The sequence below is a fragment of the Procambarus clarkii genome, chromosome 28, assembly GCF_040958095.1.
Source record: "Procambarus clarkii isolate CNS0578487 chromosome 28, FALCON_Pclarkii_2.0, whole genome shotgun sequence".
NCBI lineage: Eukaryota > Metazoa > Arthropoda > Malacostraca > Decapoda > Cambaridae > Procambarus > Procambarus clarkii.
In genome coordinates this window covers 18,485,367-18,507,736 of record NC_091177.1, presented here as the reverse complement: position 1 = coordinate 18,507,736, position 22,370 = coordinate 18,485,367, and positions in this window count along the sequence as shown.

The following is a 22,370-nucleotide window of genomic DNA, read 5'->3' as shown; positions in this document are numbered from 1 at the left end:
CTCGTTAAAATACTGAGTAGGATATTGAAGAGGGGAGAAATTCGGTTTTTATTGCATATATCGACGTTTCAGCCGGATTAGTGCGGTTTTACCTGTACATCTTCCATCTGTAATATAAACAGAAAATCAGGAACATTTTAGTTAATTCTAATGAAAACACATTGTTTTTTATCATTTGTATTGGAAACAACATTGCCATATGTCTTTTCTTGGATCTAAATAATACGAAACCTCGCTCTATGATTTGAAGTTAAAATCCTCAAATATGGTCAAATAGTGACTTTTTCACGTTAATCATGTAGTTTGATATTACGCAAATATATTAATTTTTACCAATATTTCGATACTATTTCATGTAGTATCACGATATGTGATTTGGCCTTCAAATCTCAGAATGTCGCATAATATTGCATTTTAAGCAAGTTTTCTTGCATTTTGTTTCGTACGAAAAATCACCGAATTTTGCAATATTTCGACGTTTATCATCTCTTTTTCCTCTATGTGATTTAAACAAAATATCATCGAATTAGGCAATATTTTGCCGTTTTTCCACGTTTCTTTGAATTTCTAGTTTATGGGTATTAATTCATTATATATACGATAAAAATGATGCAAACACATAATTGATTAGATAATAACCTTAAATACTTCATTTTCAATCAACTATTTGTTTATCGTTAAAATACTGTGTAAGATATTGAAAAGGGGAGAAGTTCTGTTTTTATTGCATATATCGACGTTTCAGCCGGAATAGAGCGGTTTTCGTGTACATCTTCCATCGGTAATTTAAACGGAAAATCAGGAACATTTTAGTTAATTCTAATGAAAACACATTGGTTTTTATCATTTGTATATTTGAACAACATCGTCATATGTCTTTTCTTGGATCTAAATAATACGAAACCTCGCTCCATGATTTGAAGTTAAAATCCTCATATATGGTAAAACAGTGATTTTTTTCATGTAGTGTTATTTTACGTAAATATATTCGTTTTTACGAATATTTCGATACTATTTCATGTAGTATCACGATATGTGATTTGCCCTTCAAATCTCAGAATTTCGCGTAATATAGCATTTTAAGCAAGTTTTCTTGCATTTTGTTTCGTACGAAAAATCACCGAATTTAGCAATATTTTGACGTTTATTATCTCCTTTTCCTCTATGTGATTTAAACAAAATATCATCGAATTAGGCAATATTTTGCCGTTTTTCCACGTTTTTGTGAATTTTCAGTCTATGGGTATTAATTCAATAAATATACGATAAAAATGATGCAAACACATAATTGATTAGAAATTAACCTTAAATATTTCATTTTCAATCAACCATTTGTTTCTCGTTGAAATACCGAGTAGGATATTGAAGAGGGGAGAAGTTCGGTTTTTATTGCATATATCGACGTTTCAGCCGGAATAGAGAGGTTTTCGTGTACATCTTCCATCGGTAATATAAACGGAAAATCAGGAACATTTTAGTTAATTCTAATGAAAACACATTGGTTTTTATCATTTGTATTGGAAACAACATTGTCATATGTCTTTTCTTGGATCTAAATAATACGAAACCTCGCTCTATGATTTGAAGTTAAAATCCTCATATATGGTAAAATAGTGACTTTTTCACGTTAATCATGTAGTTTGATATTACGTAAATATATTCATTTTTACCAATATTTCGATTCTATTTCATGTAGTATCACGATATGTGATTTGGCCATCAAATCTCAGAATGTCGCATAATATTGCATTTTAAGCAAGTTTTCTTGCATTTTGTTTCGTACGAAAAATCATCGAATTTAGCAATATTTTGACGTTTATCATCCCCTTTTCCTCTATGTGATTTAAACAAAATATCGAATTAGGCAATATTTTGCCGTTTTTCCACGTTTTTTTTGAATTTTCAGTTTATGGGTATTAATTCATTATATATACGATAAAAATGATGCAAGCACATAATTGATTAGATAATTACCTTAAATACTTCATTTTCAATCAACTATTTGTTTCACGTTAAAATACTGAGTAGGATATTAAAGAGGGGAGAAGTTCTTTTTTTATTGCATATATCGACGTTTCAGCCGGATTAGAGCGGTTTTACGTGTACATCTTCCATCTGTAATATAAACGGAAAATCGGGAACATTTTAGTTAATTCTAATGAAAACACATTGTTTTTTATCATTTGTTTTGGAAACAACATTGTCATATGTCTTTTCTTGGATCTAAATAATACAAAACCTCGCTCTATGATTTGAAGTCAAAATCCTCAAATATGGTAAAATAGTGACTTTTTCACGTTAATCATGTAGTTTGATATTACGTAAATATATTCATTTTTACCAATATTTCGATACTATTTCATGTAGTATCACAATATGTGATTTGGCCATCAAATCTCAGAATGTCGAATAATATTGCATTTTAAGCAAGTTTTCTTGCATTTTGTTTCGTACGAAAAATCACCGAATTTAGCAATATTTTGACGTTTAACATCTCTTTTTCCTCCATGTGATTTAAACAAAATATCATCGAATTAGGCATAATTTTGCCGTTTTTCCACGTTTTTTTTTAATTTTTAGTTTATGGGTATTAATTCATTATATATACGATAAAAATGATGCAAACACACAATTGATTAGATAATAACCTTAAATACTTAATTTTCAATCAACTATTTGTTTCTCGTTAAAATACTGAGTAGGATATTGATGAGGGGAGAAGTTCTGTTTTCATTGCATATATCGACGTTTCAGCCGGATTAGAGCGGTTTTACGTGTACATCTTCCATCTGTAATATAAACGGTAAATCAGGAACATTTTAGTTAATTCTAATGAAAACACATTGTTTTTTATCATTTGTATTGGAAACAACATTGCCATATGTCTTTTCCTGGATCTAAATAATACGAAACCTCGCTCTATGATTTGAAGTTAAAATCCTCAAATATGGTAAAATAGTGACTTTTTCACGTTAATCATTTAGTTTGATATTACGCAAATATATTAATTTTTACCAATATTTTGGTACTATTTCATGTAGTATCACGATATGTGATTTGGCCTTCAAATCTCAGAATGTCGCATAATATTGCATTTTAAGCAAGTTTTCTTGCATTTTGTTTCGTACGAAAAATCACCGAATTTAGCAATATTTCGACGTTTATCATCTCTTTTTCCTCTATGTGATTTAAACAAAATATCATCGAATTAGGCAATATTTTGCCGTTTTTCCACGTTTCTTTGAATTTCTAGTTTATGGGTATTAATTCATTATATAAACGATAAAAATGATGCAAACACATAATTGATTAGATAATAACCTTAAATACGTCATTTTCAATCAACTATTTGTTTATCGTTAAAATACTGTGTAAGATATTGAAATGGGGAGAAGTTCTGTTTTTATTGCATATATCGACGTTTCAGCCGGAATAGAGCGGTTTTCGTGTACATCTTCCATCGGTAATTTAAACGGAAAATCAGGAACATTTTAGTTAATTCTAATGAAAACACATTGGTTTTTATCATTTGTATATATGAACAACATTGTCATATGTCTTTTCTTGGATCTAAATAATACGAAACCTCGCTCCATGATTTGAAGTTAAAATCCTCATATATGGTAAAATAGTGACTTTTTTCACGTTTTTCATGTAGTGTGATTTTACGTAAATATATTCGTTTTTACCAATATTTTGATACTATTTCATGTAGTATCACGATACGAGATTTGGCCTTCAAATCTCAGAATTTCGCGTAATATTGCATTTTAAGCAAGTTTTCTTGCATTTTGTTTCGTACGAAAAATCCTCGAATTTAGCAATATTTTGACGTTTATCATTTCCTTTTCCTTTATGGGAATAAACAAAATATCATCGAATTAGGCAATATTTTGCCGTTTTTCCAAGTTTTGTGAATTTTCAGTTTATGGGCATTAATTCAATAAATATACGATACAAATGATGCAAACACATAATTGATTAGAAAATAACCTTAAATACTTCATTTTCAATCAACCATTTGTTTCTCGTTAAAATACTGAGTAGGATATTGAAGAGGGGGAGAAATTCGGTTTTTATTGCATATTTCGACGTTTCAGCCGGATTAGTGCGGTTTTACCTGTACATCTTCCATCTGTAATATAAACAGAAAATCAGGAACATTTTAGTTAATTCTAATGAAAACACATTGTTTTTTATCATTTGTATTGGAAACAACATTGGCATATGTCTTTTCTTGGATCTAAATAATACGAAACCTCGCTCTATGATTTGAAGTTAAAATCCTCAAATATGGTAAAATAGTGACTTTTTCACGTTAATCATGTAGTTTGATATTACGCAAATATATTAATTTTTACCAATATTTCGATACTATTTCATGTAGTATCACGATATGTGATTTGGCCTTCAAATCTCAGAATGTCGCATAATATTGCATTTTAAGCAAGTTTTCTTGCATTTTGTTTCGTACGAAAAATCACCGAATTTTGCAATATTTCGACGTTTATCATCTCTTTTTCCTCTATGTGATTTAAACAAAATATCATCGAATTAGGCAATATTTTGCCGTTTTTCCACGTTTCTTTGAATTTTTAGTTTATGGGTATTAATTCATTATATATACGATAAAAATGATGCAAACACATAATTGATTAGATAATAACCTTAAATACTTCATTTTCAATCAACTATTTGTTTATCGGTAAAATACTGTGTAAGATATTGAAAAGGGGAGAAGTTCTGTTTTTATTGCATATATCGACGTTTCAGCCGGAATAGAGCGGTTTTCGTGTACATCTTCCATCGGTAATTTAAACGGAAAATCAGGAACATTTTAGTTAATTCTAATGAAAACACATTGGTTTTTATCATTTGTATATTTGAACAACATTGTCATATGTCTTTTCTTGGATCTAAATAATACGAAACCTCGCTCCATGATTTGAAGTTAAAATCCTCATATATGGTAAAATAGTGACTTTTTTCATGTAGTGTTATTTTACGTAAATATATTCGTTTTTACGAATATTTCGATACTATTTCATGTAGTATCACGATATGTGATTTGCCCTTCAAATCTCAGAATTTCGCGTAATATAGCATTTTAAGCAAGTTTTCTTGCATTTTGTTTCGTACGAAAATCACCGAATTTAGCAATATTTTGACGTTTATTATCTCCTTTTCCTCTATGTGATTTAAACAAAATATCATCGAATTAGGCAATATTTTGCCGTTTTTCCACGTTTTTGTGAATTTTCAGTCTATGGGTATTAATTCAATAAATATACGATAAAAATGATGCAAACACATAATTGATTAGAAATTAACCTTAAATATTTCATTTTCAATCAACCATTTGTTTCTCGTTGAAATACCGAGTAGGATATTGAAGAGGGGAGAAGTTCGGTTTTTATTGCATATATCGACGTTTCAGCCGGAATAGAGAGGTTTTCGTGTACATCTTCCATCGGTAATATAAACGGAAAATCAGGAACATTTTAGTTAATTCTAATGAAAACACATTGGTTTTTATCATTTGTATTGGAAACAACATTGTCATATGTCTTTTCTTGGATCTAAATAATACGAAACCTTGCTCTATGATTTGAAGTTAAAATCCTCATATATGGTAAAATAGTGACTTTTTCACGTTAATCATGTAGTTTGATATTACGTAAATATATTCATTTTTACCAATATTTCGATTCTATTTCATGTAGTATCACGATATGTGATTTGGCCATCAAATCTCAGAATGTCGCATAATATTGCATTTTAAGCAAGTTTTCTTGCATTTTGTTTCGTACGAAAAATCATCGAATTTAGCAATATTTTGACGTTTATCATCCCCTTTTCCTCTATGTGATTTAAACAAAATATCGAATTAGGCAATATTTTGCCGTTTTTCCACGTTTTTTTGAATTTTCAGTTTATGGGTATTAATTCATTATATATACGATAAAAATGATGCAAGCACATAATTGATTAGATAATAACCTTAAATACTTCATTTTCAATCAAGTATTTGTTTCTCGTTAAAATACTGAGTAGGATATTGAAGAGGGGAGAAGTTCTGTTTTTATTGCATATATCGACGTTTCAGCCGGATTAGAGCGGTTTTACGTGTACATCTTCCATCTGTAATATAAACGGAAAATCAGGAACATTTTAGTTAATTCTAATGAAAACACATTGTTTTTTATTATTTGTTTTGGAAACAACATTGTCATATGTCTTTTCTTGGATCTAAATAATACAAAACCTCGTTCTATGATTTGAAGTCTAAATCCTCAAATATGGTAAAATAGTGACTTTTTCACGTTAATCATGTAGTTTGATATTACGTAAATATATTCATTTTTACCAATATTTCGATACTATTTCATGTAGTATCACAATATGTGATTTGGCCATCAAATCTCAGAATGTCGCATAATATTGCATTTTAAGCAAGTTTTCTTGCATTTTGTTTCGTACGAAAAATCACCGAATTTAGCAATATTTTGACGTTTAACATCTCTTTTTCCTCCATGTGATTTAAACAAAATATCATCGAATTAGGCAATATTTTGCCGTTTTTCCACGTTTTTTTTTAATTTTTAGTTTATGGGTATTAATTCATTATATATACGATAAAAATGATGCAAACACACAATTGATTAGATAATAACCTTAAATACTTCATTTTCAATCAACTATTTGTTTCTCGTTAAAATACTGAGTAGGATATTGATGAGGGGAGAAGTTCTGTTTTTATTGCATATATCGACGTTTCAGCCGGATTAGAGCGGTTTTACGTGTACATCTTCCATCTGTAATATAAACGGTAAATCAGGAACATTTTAGTTAATTCTAATGAAAACACATTGTTTTTTATCATTTGTATTGGAAACAACATTGCCATATGTCTTTTCTTGGATCTAAATAATACGAAACCTCGCTCTATGATTTGAAGTTAAAATCCTCAAATATGGTAAAATAGTGACTTTTTCACGTTAATCATTTAGTTTGATATTACGCAAATATATTAATTTTTTCCAATATTTTGGTACTATTTCATGTAGTATCACGATATGTGATTTGGCCTTCAAATCTCAGAATGTCGCATAATATTGCATTTTAAGCAAGTTTTCTTGCATTTTGTTTCGTACGAAAAATCACCGAATTTAGCAATATTTCGACGTTTATCATCTCTTTTTCCTCTATGTGATTTAAACAAAATATCATCGAATTAGGCAATATTTTGCCGTTTTTCCACGTTTCTTTGAATTTCTTGTTTATGGGTATTAATTCATTATATAAACGATAAAAATGATGCAAACACATAATTGATTAGATAATAAAATTAAATACTTCATTTTCAATCAACTATTTGTTTATCGTTAAAATACTGTGTAAGATATTGAAAAGGGGAGAAGTTCTGTTTTTATTGCATATATCGACGTTTCAGCCGGAATAGAGCGGTTTTCGTGTACATCTTCCATCGGTAATTTAAACGGAAAATCAGGAACATTTTAGTTAATTCTAATGAAAACACATTGGTTTTTATCATTTGTATATTTGAACAACATTGTCATATGTCTTTTCTTGGATCTAAATAATACGAAACCTCGCTCCATGATTTGAAGTTAAAATCCTCATATATGGTAAAATAGTGACTTTTTTCATGTAGTGTTATTTTACGTAAATATATTCGTTTTTACGAATATTTCGATACTATTTCATGTAGTATCACGATATGTGATTTGCCCTTCAAATCTCAGAATTTCGCGTAATATAGCATTTTAAGCAAGTTTTCTTGCATTTTGTTTCGTACGAAAAATCACCGAATTTAGCAATATTTTGACGTTTATTATCTCCTTTTCCTCTATGTGATTTAAACAAAATATCATCGAATTAGGCAATATTTTGCCGTTTTTCCACGTTTTTGTGAATTTTCAGTCTATGGGTATTAATTCAATAAATATACGATAAAAATGATGCAAACACATAATTGATTAGAAATTAACCTTAAATATTTCATTTTCAATCAACCATTTGTTTCTCGTTGAAATACCGAGTAGGATATTGAAGAGGGGAGAAGTTCGGTTTTTATTGCATATATCGACGTTTCAGCCGGAATAGAGAGGTTTTCGTGTACATCTTCCATCGGTAATATAAACGGAAAATCAGGAACATTTTAGTTAATTCTAATGAAAACACATTGGTTTTTATCATTTGTATTGGAAACAACATTGTCATATGTCTTTTCTTGGATCTAAATAATACGAAACCTTGCTCTATGATTTGAAGTTAAAATCCTCATATATGGTAAAATAGTGACTTTTTCACGTTAATCATGTAGTTTGATATTACGTAAATATATTCATTTTTACCAATATTTCGATTCTATTTCATGTAGTATCACGATATGTGATTTGGCCATCAAATCTCAGAATGTCGCATAATATTGCATTTTAAGCAAGTTTTCTTGCATTTTGTTTCGTACGAAAAATCATCGAATTTAGCAATATTTTGACGTTTATCATCCCCTTTTCCTCTATGTGATTTAAACAAAATATCGAATTAGGCAATATTTTGCCGTTTTTCCACGTTTTTTTGAATTTTCAGTTTATGGGTATTAATTCATTATATATACGATAAAAATGATGCAAGCACATAATTGATTAGATAATAACCTTAAATACTTCATTTTCAATCAACTATTTGTTTCTCGTTAAAATACTGAGTAGGATATTGAAGAGGGGAGAAGTTCTGTTTTTATTGCATATATCGACGTTTCAGCAAGATTAGAGCGGTTTTACGTGTACATCTTCCATCTGTAATATAAACGGAAAATCAGGAACATTTTAGTTAATTCTAATGAAAACACATTGTTTTTTATTATTTGTTTTGGAAACAACATTGTCATATGTCTTTTCTTGGATCTAAATAATACAAAACCTCGTTCTATGATTTGAAGTCAAAATCCTCAAATATGGTAAAATAGTGACTTTTTCACGTTAATCATGTAGTTTGATATTACGTAAATATATTCATTTTTACCAATATTTCGATACTATTTCATGTAGTATCACAATATGTGATTTGGCCATCAAATCTCAGAATGTCGCATAATATTGCATTTTAAGCAAGTTTTCTTGCATTTTGTTTCGTACGAAAAATCACCGAATTTAGCAATATTTTGACGTTTAACATCTCTTTTTCCTCCATGTGATTTAAACAAAATATCATCGAATTAGGCAATATTTTGCCGTTTTTCCACGTTTTTTTTAAATTTTTAGTTTATGGGTATTAATTCATTATATATACGATAAAAATGATGCAAACACACAATTGATTAGATAATAACCTTAAATACTTCATTTTCAATCAACTATTTGTTTCTCGTTAAAATACTGAGTAGGATATTGATGAGGGGAGAAGTTCTGTTTTTATTGCATATATCGACGTTTCAGCCGGATTAGAGCGGTTTTACGTGTACATCTTCCATCTGTAATATAAACGGTAAATCAGGAACATTTTAGTTAATTCTAATGAAAACACATTGTTTTTTATCATTTGTATTGGAAACAACATTGCCATATGTCTTTTCCTGGATCTAAATAATACGAAACCTCGCTCTATGATTTGAAGTTAAAATCCTCAAATATGGTAAAATAGTGACTTTTTCACGTTAATCATTTAGTTTGATATTACGCAAATATATTAATTTTTACCAATATTTTGGTACTATTTCATGTAGTATCACGATATGTGATTTGGCCTTCAAATCTCAGAATGTCGCATAATATTGCATTTTAAGCAAGTTTTCTTGCATTTTGTTTCGTACGAAAAATCACCGAATTTAGCAATATTTCGACGTTTATCATCTCTTTTTCCTCTATGTGATTTAAACAAAATATCATCGAATTAGGCAATATTTTGCCGTTTTTCCACGTTTCTTTGAATTTCTAGTTTATGGGTATTAATTCATTATATAAACGATAAAAATGATGCAAACACATAATTGATTAGATAATAACCTTAAATACTTCATTTTCAATCAACTATTTGTTTATCGTTAAAATACTGTGTAAGATATTGAAATGGGGAGAAGTTCTGTTTTTATTGCATATATCGACGTTTCAGCCGGAATAGAGCGGTTTTCGTGTACATCTTCCATCGGTAATTTTAACGGAAAATCAGGAACATTTTAGTTAATTCTAATGAAAACACATTGGTTTTTATCATTTGTATATTTGAACAACATTGTCATATTTCTTTTCTTGGATCTAAATAATACGAAACCTCGCTCCATGATTTGAAGTTAAAATCCTCATATATGGTAAAATAGTGACTTTTTTCACGTTTTTCATGTAGTGTGATTTTACATAAATATATTCGTTTTTACCAATATTTTGATACTATTTCATGTAGTATCACGATACGAGATTTGGCCTTCAAATCTCAGAATTTCGCGTAATATTGCATTTTAAGCAAGTTTTCTTGCATTTTGTTTCGTACGAAAAATCACCGAATTTAGCAATATTTTGACGTTTATTATCTCCTTTTCCTCTATGTGATTTAAACAAAATATCATCGAATTAGGCAATATTTTGCCGTTTTCCACGTTTTTGTGAATTTTCAGTCTATGGGTATTAATTCAATAAATATACGATAAAAATGATGCAAACACATAATTGATTAGAAATTAACCTTAAATATTTCATTTTCAATCAACCATTTGTTTCTCGTTGAAATACCGAGTAGGATATTGAAGAGGGGAGAAGTTCGGTTTTTATTGCATATATCGACGTTTCAGCCGGAATAGAGCGGTTTTCGTGTACATCTTCCATCGGTAATTTAAACGGAAAATCAGGAACATTTTAGTTAATTCTAATGAAAACACATTGGTTTTTATCATTTGTATATTTGAACAACATTGTCATATGTCTTTTCTTGGATCTAAATAATACGAAACCTCGCTCCATGATTTGAAGTTAAAATCCTCATATATGGTAAAATAGTGACTTTTTTCATGTAGTGTTATTTTACGTAAATATATTCGTTTTTACGAATATTTCGATACTATTTCATGTAGTATCACGATATGTGATTTGCCCTTCAAATCTCAGAATTTCGCGTAATATAGCATTTTAAGCAAGTTTTCTTGCATTTTGTTTCGTACGAAAAATCACCGAATTTAGCAATATTTTGACGTTTATTATCTCCTTTTCCTCTATGTGATTTAAACAAAATATCATCGAATTAGGCAATATTTTGCCGTTTTTCCACGTTTTTGTGAATTTTCAGTCTATGGGTATTAATTCAATAAATATACGATAAAAATGATGCAAACACATAATTGATTAGAAATTAACCTTAAATATTTCATTTTCAATCAACCATTTGTTTCTCGTTGAAATACCGAGTAGGATATTGAAGAGGGGAGAAGTTCGGTTTTTATTGCATATATCGACGTTTCAGCCGGAATAGAGAGGTTTTCGTGTACATCTTCCATCGGTAATATAAACGGAAAATCAGGAACATTTTAGTTAATTCTAATGAAAACACATTGGTTTTTATCATTTGTATTGGAAACAACATTGTCATATGTCTTTTCTTGGATCTAAATAATACGAAACCTTGCTCTATGATTTGAAGTTAAAATCCTCATATATGGTAAAATAGTGACTTTTTCACGTTAATCATGTAGTTTGATATTACGTAAATATATTCATTTTTACCAATATTTCGATTCTATTTCATGTAGTATCACGATATGTGATTTGGCCATCAAATCTCAGAATGTCGCATAATATTGCATTTTAAGCAAGTTTTCTTGCATTTTGTTTCGTACGAAAAATCATCGAATTTAGCAATATTTTGACGTTTATCATCCCCTTTTCCTCTATGTGATTTAAACAAAATATCGAATTAGGCAATATTTTGCCGTTTTTCCACGTTTTTTTGAATTTTCAGTTTATGGGTATTAATTCATTATATATACGATAAAAATGATGCAAGCACATAATTGATTAGATAATAACCTTAAATACTTCATTTTCAATCAAGTATTTGTTTCTCGTTAAAATACTGAGTAGGATATTGAAGAGGGGAGAAGTTCTGTTTTTATTGCATATATCGACGTTTCAGCCGGATTAGAGCGGTTTTACGTGTACATCTTCCATCTGTAATATAAACGGAAAATCAGGAACATTTTAGTTAATTCTAATGAAAACACATTGTTTTTTATTATTTGTTTTGGAAACAACATTGTCATATGTCTTTTCTTGGATCTAAATAATACAAAACCTCGTTCTATGATTTGAAGTCAAAATTCTCAAATATGGTAAAATAGTGACTTTTTCACGTTAATCATGTAGTTTGATATTACGTAAATATATTCATTTTTACCAATATTTCGATACTATTTCATGTAGTATCACAATATGTGATTTGGCCATCAAATCTCAGAATGTCGCATAATATTGCATTTTAAGCAAGTTTTCTTGCATTTTGTTTCGTACGAAAGATCACCGAATTTAGCAATATTTTGACGTTTAACATCTCTTTTTCCTCCATGTGATTTAAACAAAATATCATCGAATTAGGCAATATTTTCCCGTTTTTCCACGTTTTTTTTTAATTTTTAGTTTATGGGTATTAATTCATTATATATACGATAAAAATGATGCAAACACACAATTGATTAGATAATAACCTTAAATACTTCATTTTCAATCAACTATTTGTTTCTCGTTAAAATACTGAGTAGGATATTGATGAGGGGAGAAGTTCTGTTTTTATTGCATATATCGACGTTTCAGCCGGATTAGAGCGGTTTTACGTGTACATCTTCCATCTGTAATATAAACGGTAAATCAGGAACATTTTAGTTAATTCTAATGAAAACACATTGTTTTTTATCATTTGTATTGGAAACAACATTGCCATATGTCTTTTCCTGGATCTAAATAATACGAAACCTCGCTCTATGATTTGAAGTTAAAATCCTCAAATATGGTAAAATAGTGACTTTTTCACGTTAATCATTTAGTTTGATATTACGCAAATATATTAATTTTTACCAATATTTTGGTACTATTTCATGTAGTATCACGATATGTGATTTGGCCTTCAAATCTCAGAATGTCGCATAATATTGCATTTTAAGCAAGTTTTCTTGCATTTTGTTTCGTACGAAAAATCACCGAATTTAGCAATATTTCGACGTTTATCATCTCTTTTTCCTCTATGTGATTTAAACAAAATATCATCGAATTAGGCAATATTTTGCCGTTTTTCCACGTTTCTTTGAATTTCTAGTTTATGGGTATTAATTCATTATATAAACGATAAAAATGATGCAAACACATAATTGATTAGATAATAACCTTAAATACTTCATTTTCAATCAACTATTTGTTTATCGTTAAAATACTGTGTAAGATATTGAAATGGGGAGAAGTTCTGTTTTTATTGCATATATCGACGTTTCAGCCGGAATAGAGCGGTTTTCGTGTACATCTTCCATCGGTAATTTTAACGGAAAATCAGGAACATTTTAGTTAATTCTAATGAAAACACATTGGTTTTTATCATTTGTATATTTGAACAACATTGTCATATTTCTTTTCTTGGATCTAAATAATACGAAACCTCGCTCCATGATTTGAAGTTAAAATCCTCATATATGGTAAAATAGTGACTTTTTTCACGTTTTTCATGTAGTGTGATTTTACATAAATATATTCGTTTTTACCAATATTTTGATACTATTTCATGTAGTATCACGATACGAGATTTGGCCTTCAAATCTCAGAATTTCGCGTAATATTGCATTTTAAGCAAGTTTTCTTGCATTTTGTTTCGTACGAAAAATCACCGAATTTAGCAATATTTTGACGTTTATTATCTCCTTTTCCTCTATGTGATTTAAACAAAATATCATCGAATTAGGCAATATTTTGCCGTTTTCCACGTTTTTGTGAATTTTCAGTCTATGGGTATTAATTCAATAAATATACGATAAAAATGATGCAAACACATAATTGATTAGAAATTAACCTTAAATATTTCATTTTCAATCAACCATTTGTTTCTCGTTGAAATACCGAGTAGGATATTGAAGAGGGGAGAAGTTCGGTTTTTATTGCATATATCGACGTTTCAGCCGGAATAGAGCGGTTTTCGTGTACATCTTCCATCGGTAATTTAAACGGAAAATCAGGAACATTTTAGTTAATTCTAATGAAAACACATTGGTTTTTATCATTTGTATATTTGAACAACATTGTCATATGTCTTTTCTTGGATCTAAATAATACGAAACCTCGCTCCATGATTTGAAGTTAAAATCCTCATATATGGTAAAATAGTGACTTTTTTCATGTAGTGTTATTTTACGTAAATATATTCGTTTTTACGAATATTTCGATACTATTTCATGTAGTATCACGATATGTGATTTGCCCTTCAAATCTCAGAATTTCGCGTAATATAGCATTTTAAGCAAGTTTTCTTGCATTTTGTTTCGTACGAAAAATCACCGAATTTAGCAATATTTTGACGTTTATTATCTCCTTTTCCTCTATGTGATTTAAACAAAATATCATCGAATTAGGCAATATTTTGCCGTTTTTCCACGTTTTTGTGAATTTTCAGTCTATGGGTATTAATTCAATAAATATACGATAAAAATGATGCAAACACATAATTGATTAGAAATTAACCTTAAATATTTCATTTTCAATCAACCATTTGTTTCTCGTTGAAATACCGAGTAGGATATTGAAGAGGGGAGAAGTTCGGTTTTTATTGCATATATCGACGTTTCAGCCGGAATAGAGAGGTTTTCGTGTACATCTTCCATCGGTAATATAAACGGAAAATCAGGAACATTTTAGTTAATTCTAATGAAAACACATTGGTTTTTATCATTTGTATTGGAAACAACATTGTCATATGTCTTTTCTTGGATCTAAATAATACGAAACCTTGCTCTATGATTTGAAGTTAAAATCCTCATATATGGTAAAATAGTGACTTTTTCACGTTAATCATGTAGTTTGATATTACGTAAATATATTCATTTTTACCAATATTTCGATTCTATTTCATGTAGTATCACGATATGTGATTTGGCCATCAAATCTCAGAATGTCGCATAATATTGCATTTTAAGCAAGTTTTCTTGCATTTTGTTTCGTACGAAAAATCATCGAATTTAGCAATATTTTGACGTTTATCATCCCCTTTTCCTCTATGTGATTTAAACAAAATATCGAATTAGGCAATATTTTGCCGTTTTTCCACGTTTTTTTGAATTTTCAGTTTATGGGTATTAATTCATTATATATACGATAAAAATGATGCAAGCACATAATTGATTAGATAATAACCTTAAATACTTCATTTTCAATCAAGTATTTGTTTCTCGTTAAAATACTGAGTAGGATATTGAAGAGGGGAGAAGTTCTGTTTTTATTGCATATATCGACGTTTCAGCCGGATTAGAGCGGTTTTACGTGTACATCTTCCATCTGTAATATAAACGGAAAATCAGGAACATTTTAGTTAATTCTAATGAAAACACATTGTTTTTTATTATTTGTTTTGGAAACAACATTGTCATATGTCTTTTCTTGGATCTAAATAATACAAAACCTCGTTCTATGATTTGAAGTCAAAATTCTCAAATATGGTAAAATAGTGACTTTTTCACGTTAATCATGTAGTTTGATATTACGTAAATATATTCATTTTTACCAATATTTCGATACTATTTCATGTAGTATCACAATATGTGATTTGGCCATCAAATCTCAGAATGTCGCATAATATTGCATTTTAAGCAAGTTTTCTTGCATTTTGTTTCGTACGAAAGATCACCGAATTTAGCAATATTTTGACGTTTAACATCTCTTTTTCCTCCATGTGATTTAAACAAAATATCATCGAATTAGGCAATATTTTCCCGTTTTTCCACGTTTTTTTTTAATTTTTAGTTTATGGGTATTAATTCATTATATATACGATAAAAATGATGCAAACACACAATTGATTAGATAATAACCTTAAATACTTCATTTTCAATCAACTATTTGTTTCTCGTTAAAATACTGAGTAGGATATTGATGAGGGGAGAAGTTCTGTTTTTATTGCATATATTGACGTTTCAGCCGGATTAGAGCGGTTTTACGTGTACATCTTCCATCTGTAATATAAACGGTAAATCAGGAACATTTTAGTTAATTCTAATGAAAACACATTGTTTTTTATCATTTGTATTGGAAACAACATTGCCATATGTCTTTTCCTGGATCTAAATAATACGAAACCTCGCTCTATGATTTGAAGTTAAAATCCTCAAATATGGTAAAATAGTGACTTTTTCACGTTAATCATTTAGTTTGATATTACGCAAATATATTAATTTTTACCAATATTTTGGTACTATTTCATGTAGTATCACGATATGTGATTTGGCCTTCAAATCTCAGAATGTCGCATAATATTGCATTTTAAGCAAGTTTTCTTGCATTTTGTTTCGTACGAAAAATCACCGAATTTAGCAATATTTCGACGTTTATCATCTCTTTTTCCTCTATGTGATTTAAACAAAATATCATCGAATTAGGCAATATTTTGCAGTTTTTCCACGTTTCTTTGAATTTCTAGTTTATGGGTATTAATTCATTATATAAACGATAAAAATGATGCAAACACATAATTGATTAGATAATAACCATAAATACTTCATTTTCAATCAACTATTTGTTTATCGTTAAAATACTGTGTAAGATATTGAAATGGGGAGAAGTTCTGTTTTTATTGCATATATCGACGTTTCAGCCGGAATAGAGCGGTTTTCGTGTACATCTTCCATCGGTAATTTAAACGGAAAATCAGGAACATTTTAGTTAATTCTAATGAAAACACATTGGTTTTTATCATTTGTATATTTGAACAACATTGTCATATGTCTTTTCTTGGATCTAAATAATACGAAACCTCGCTCCATGATTTGAAGTTAAAATCCTCATATATGGTAAAATAGTGACTTTTTTCACGTTTTTCATGTAGTGTGATTTTATGTAAATATATTCGTTTTTACCAATATTTTGATACTATTTCATGTAGTATCACGATACGAGATTTGGCCTTCAAATCTCAGAATTTCGCGTAATATTGCATTTTAAGCAAGTTTTCTTGCATTTTGTTTCGTACGAAAAATCCTCGAATTTAGCAATATTTTGACGTTTATCATTTCCTTTTCCTTTATGGGAATAAACAAAATATCATCGAATTAGGCAATATTTTGCCGTTTTTCCAAGTTTTGTGAATTTTCAGTTTATGGGCATTAATTCAATAAATATACGATACAAATGATGCAAACACATAATTGATTAGAAAATAACCTTAAATACTTCATTTTCAATCAACCATTTGTTTCTCGTTAAAATACTGAGTAGGATATTGAAGAGGGGGAGAAATTCGGTTTTTATTGCATATATCGACGTTTCAGCCGGATTAGTGCGGTTTTACCTGTACATCTTCCATCTGTAATATAAACAGAAAATCAGGAACATTTTAGTTAATTCTAATGAAAACACATTGTTTTTTATCATTTGTATTGGAAACAACATTGCCATATGTCTTTTCTTGGATCTAAATAATACGAAACCTCGCTCTATGATTTGAAGTTAAAATCCTCAAATATGGTAAAATAGTGACTTTTTCACGTTAATCATGTAGTTTGATATTACGTAAATATATTCATTTTTACCAATATTTCGATACTATTTCATGTAGTATCACAATGTGTGATTTGGCCATCAAATCTCAGAATGTCGCATAATATTGCATTTTAAGCAAGTTTTCTTGCATTTTGTTTCGTACGAAAAATCACCGAATTTAGCAATATTTTGACGTTTAACATCTCTTTTTCCTCCATGTGATTTAAACAAAATATCATCGAATTAGGCAATATTTTGCCGTTTTTCCACGTTTTTTTTTTATTTTTAGTTTATGGGTATTAATTCATTATATATACGATAAAAATGATGCAAACACACAATTGATTAGATAATAACCTTAAATACTTCATTTTCAATCAACTATTTGTTTCTCGTTAAAATACTGAGTAGGATATTGATGAGGGGAGAAGTTCTGTTTTTATTGCATATATCGACGTTTCAGCCGGATTAGAGCGGTTTTACGTGTACATCTTACATCTGTAATATAAACGGTAAATCAGGAACATTTTAGTTAATTCTAATGAAAACACATTGTTTTTTATCATTTGTATTGGAAACAACATTGCCATATGTCTTTTCTTGGATCTAAATAATACGAAACCTCGCTCTATGATTTGAAGTTAAAATCCTCAAATATGGTAAAATAGTGACTTTTTCACGTTAATCATTTAGTTTGATATTACGCAAATATATTAATTTTTACCAATATTTTGGTACTATTTCATGTAGTATCACGATATGTGATTTGGCCTTCAAATCTCAGAATGTCGCATAATATTGCATTTTAAGCAAGTTTTCTTGCATTTTGTTTCGTACGAAAAATCACCGAATTTAGCAATATTTCGACGTTTATCATCTCTTTTTCCTCTATGTGATTTAAACAAAATATCATCGAATTAGGCAATATTTTGCAGTTTTTCCACGTTTCTTTGAATTTCTAGTTTATGGGTATTAATTCATTATATAAACGATAAAAATGATGCAAACACATAATTGATTAGATAATAACCATAAATACTTCATTTTCAATCAACTATTTGTTTATCGTTAAAATACTGTGTAAGATATTGAAATGGGGAGAAGTTCTGTTTTTATTGCATATATCGACGTTTCAGCCGGAATAGAGCGGTTTTCGTGTACATCTTCCATCGGTAATTTAAACGGAAAATCAGGAACATTTTAGTTAATTCTAATGAAAACACATTGGTTTTTATCATTTGTATATTTGAACAACATTGTCATATGTCTTTTCTTGGATCTAAATAATACGAAACCTCGCTCCATGATTTGAAGTTAAAATCCTCATATATGGTAAAATAGTGACTTTTTTCACGTTTTTCATGTAGTGTGATTTTATGTAAATATATTCGTTTTTACCAATATTTTGATACTATTTCATGTAGTATCACGATACGAGATTTGGCCTTCAAATCTCAGAATTTCGCGTAATATTGCATTTTAAGCAAGTTTTCTTGCATTTTGTTTCGTACGAAAAATCCTCGAATTTAGCAATATTTTGACGTTTATCATTTCCTTTTCCTTTATGGGAATAAACAAAATATCATCGAATTAGGCAATATTTTGCCGTTTTTCCAAGTTTTGTGAATTTTCAGTTTATGGGCATTAATTCAATAAATATACGATACAAATGATGCAAACACATAATTGATTAGAAAATAACCTTAAATACTTCATTTTCAATCAACCATTTGTTTCTCGTTAAAATACTGAGTAGGATATTGAAGAGGGGGAGAAATTCGGTTTTTATTGCATATATCGACGTTTCAGCCGGATTAGTGCGGTTTTACCTGTACATCTTCCATCTGTAATATAAACAGAAAATCAGGAACATTTTAGTTAATTCTAATGAAAACACATTGTTTTTTATCATTTGTATTGGAAACAACATTGCCATATGTCTTTTCTTGGATCTAAATAATACGAAACCTCGCTCTATGATTTGAAGTTAAAATCCTCAAATATGGTAAAATAGTGACTTTTTCACGTTAATCATGTAGTTTGATATTACGTAAATATATTCATTTTTACCAATATTTCGATACTATTTCATGTAGTATCACAATGTGTGATTTGGCCATCAAATCTCAGAATGTCGCATAATATTGCATTTTAAGCAAGTTTTCTTGCATTTTGTTTCGTACGAAAAATCACCGAATTTAGCAATATTTTGACGTTTAACATCTCTTTTTCCTCCATGTGATTTAAACAAAATATCATCGAATTAGGCAATATTTTGCCGTTTTTCCACGTTTTTTTTTTATTTTTAGTTTATGGGTATTAATTCATTATATATACGATAAAAATGATGCAAACACACAATTGATTAGATAATAACCTTAAATACTTCATTTTCAATCAACTATTTGTTTCTCGTTAAAATACTGAGTAGGATATTGATGAGGGGAGAAGTTCTGTTTTTATTGCATATATCGACGTTTCAGCCGGATTAGAGCGGTTTTACGTGTACATCTTACATCTGTAATATAAACGGTAAATCAGGAACATTTTAGTTAATTCTAATGAAAACACATTGTTTTTTATCATTTGTATTGGAAACAACATTGCCATATGTCTTTTCTTGGATCTAAATAATACGAAACCTCGCTCTATGATTTGAAGTTAAAATCCTCAAATATGGTAAAATAGTGACTTTTTCACGTTAATCATTTAGTTTGATATTACGCAAATATATTAATTTTTACCAATATTTTGGTACTATTTCATGTAGTATCACGATATGTGATTTGGCCTTCAAATCTCAGAATGTCGCATAATATTGCATTTTAAGCAAGTTTTCTTGCATTTTGTTTCGTACGAAAAATCACCGAATTTAGCAATATTTCGACGTTTATCATCTCTTTTTCCTCTATGTGATTTAAACAAAATATCATCGAATTAGGCAATATTTTGCCGTTTTTCCACGTTTCTTTGAATTTCTAGTTTATGGGTATTAATTCATTATATAAACGATAAAAATGATGCAAACACATAATTGATTAGATAATAACCTTAAATACTTCATTTTCAATCAACTATTTGTTTATCGTTAAAATACTGTGTAAGATATTGAAAAGGGGAGAAGTTCTGTTTTTATTGCATATATCGACGTTTCAGCCGGAATAGAGCGGTTTTCGTGTACATCTTCCATCGGTAATTTAAACGGAAAATCAGGAACATTTTAGTTAATTCTTATGAAAACACATTGGTTTTTATCATTTGTATATTTGAACAACATTGTCATATGTCTTTTCTTGGATCTAAATAATACGAAACCTCGCTCCATGATTTGAAGTTAAAATCCTCATATATGGTAAAATAGTGACTTTTTTCATGTAGTGTTATTTTACGTAAATATATTCGTTTTTACGAATATTTCGATACTATTTCATGTAGTATCACGATATGTGATTTGCCTTTCAAATCTCAGAATTTCGCGTAATATAGCATTTTAAGCAAGTTTTCTTGCATTTTGTTTCGTACGAAAAATCACCGAATTTAGCAATATTTTGACGTTTATTATCTCCTTTTCCTCTATGTAATTTAAACAAAATATCATCGAATTAGGCAATATTTTGCCGTTTTTCCACGTTTTTGTGAATTTTCAGTCTATGGGTATTAATTCAATAAATATACGATAAAAATGATGCAAACACATAATTGATTAGAAATTAACCTTAAATATTTCATTTTCAATCAACCATTTGTTTCTCGTTGAAATACCGAGTAGGATATTGAAGAGGGGAGAAGTTCGGTTTTTATTGCATATATCGACGTTTCAGCCGGAATAGAGAGGTTTTCGTGTACATCTTCCATCGGTAATATAAACGGAAAATCAGGAACATTTTAGTTAATTCTAATGAAAACACATTGGTTTTTATCATTTGTATTGGAAACAACATTGTCATATGTCTTTTCTTGGATCTAAATAATACGAAACCTTGCTCTATGATTTGAAGTTAAAATCCTCATATATGGTAAAATAGTGACTTTTTCACGTTAATCATGTAGTTTGATATTACGTAAATATATTCATTTTTACCAATATTTCGATTCTATTTCATGTAGTATCACGATATGTGATTTGGCCATCAAATTTTAGAATGTCGCATAATATTGCATTTTAAGCAAGTTTTCTTGCATTTTGTTTCGTACGAAAAATCATCGAATTTAGCAATATTTTGACGTTTATCATCCCCTTTTCCTCTATGTGATTTAAACAAAATATCGAATTAGGCAATATTTTGCCGTTTTTCCACGTTTTTTTGAATTTTCAGTTTATGGGTATTAATTCATTATATATACGATAAAAATGATGCAAGCACATAATTGATTAGATAATAATCTTAAATACTTCATTTTCAATCAAGTATTTGTTTCTCGTTAAAATACTGAGTAGGATATTGAAGAGGGGAGAAGTTCTGTTTTTATTGCATATATCGACGTTTCAGCCGGATTAGAGCGGTTTTACGTGTACATCTTCCATCTGTAATATAAACGGAAAATCAGGAACATTTTAGTTAATTCTAATGAAAACACATTGTTTTTTATTATTTGTTTTGGAAACAACATTGTCATATGTCTTTTCTTGGATCTAAATAATAC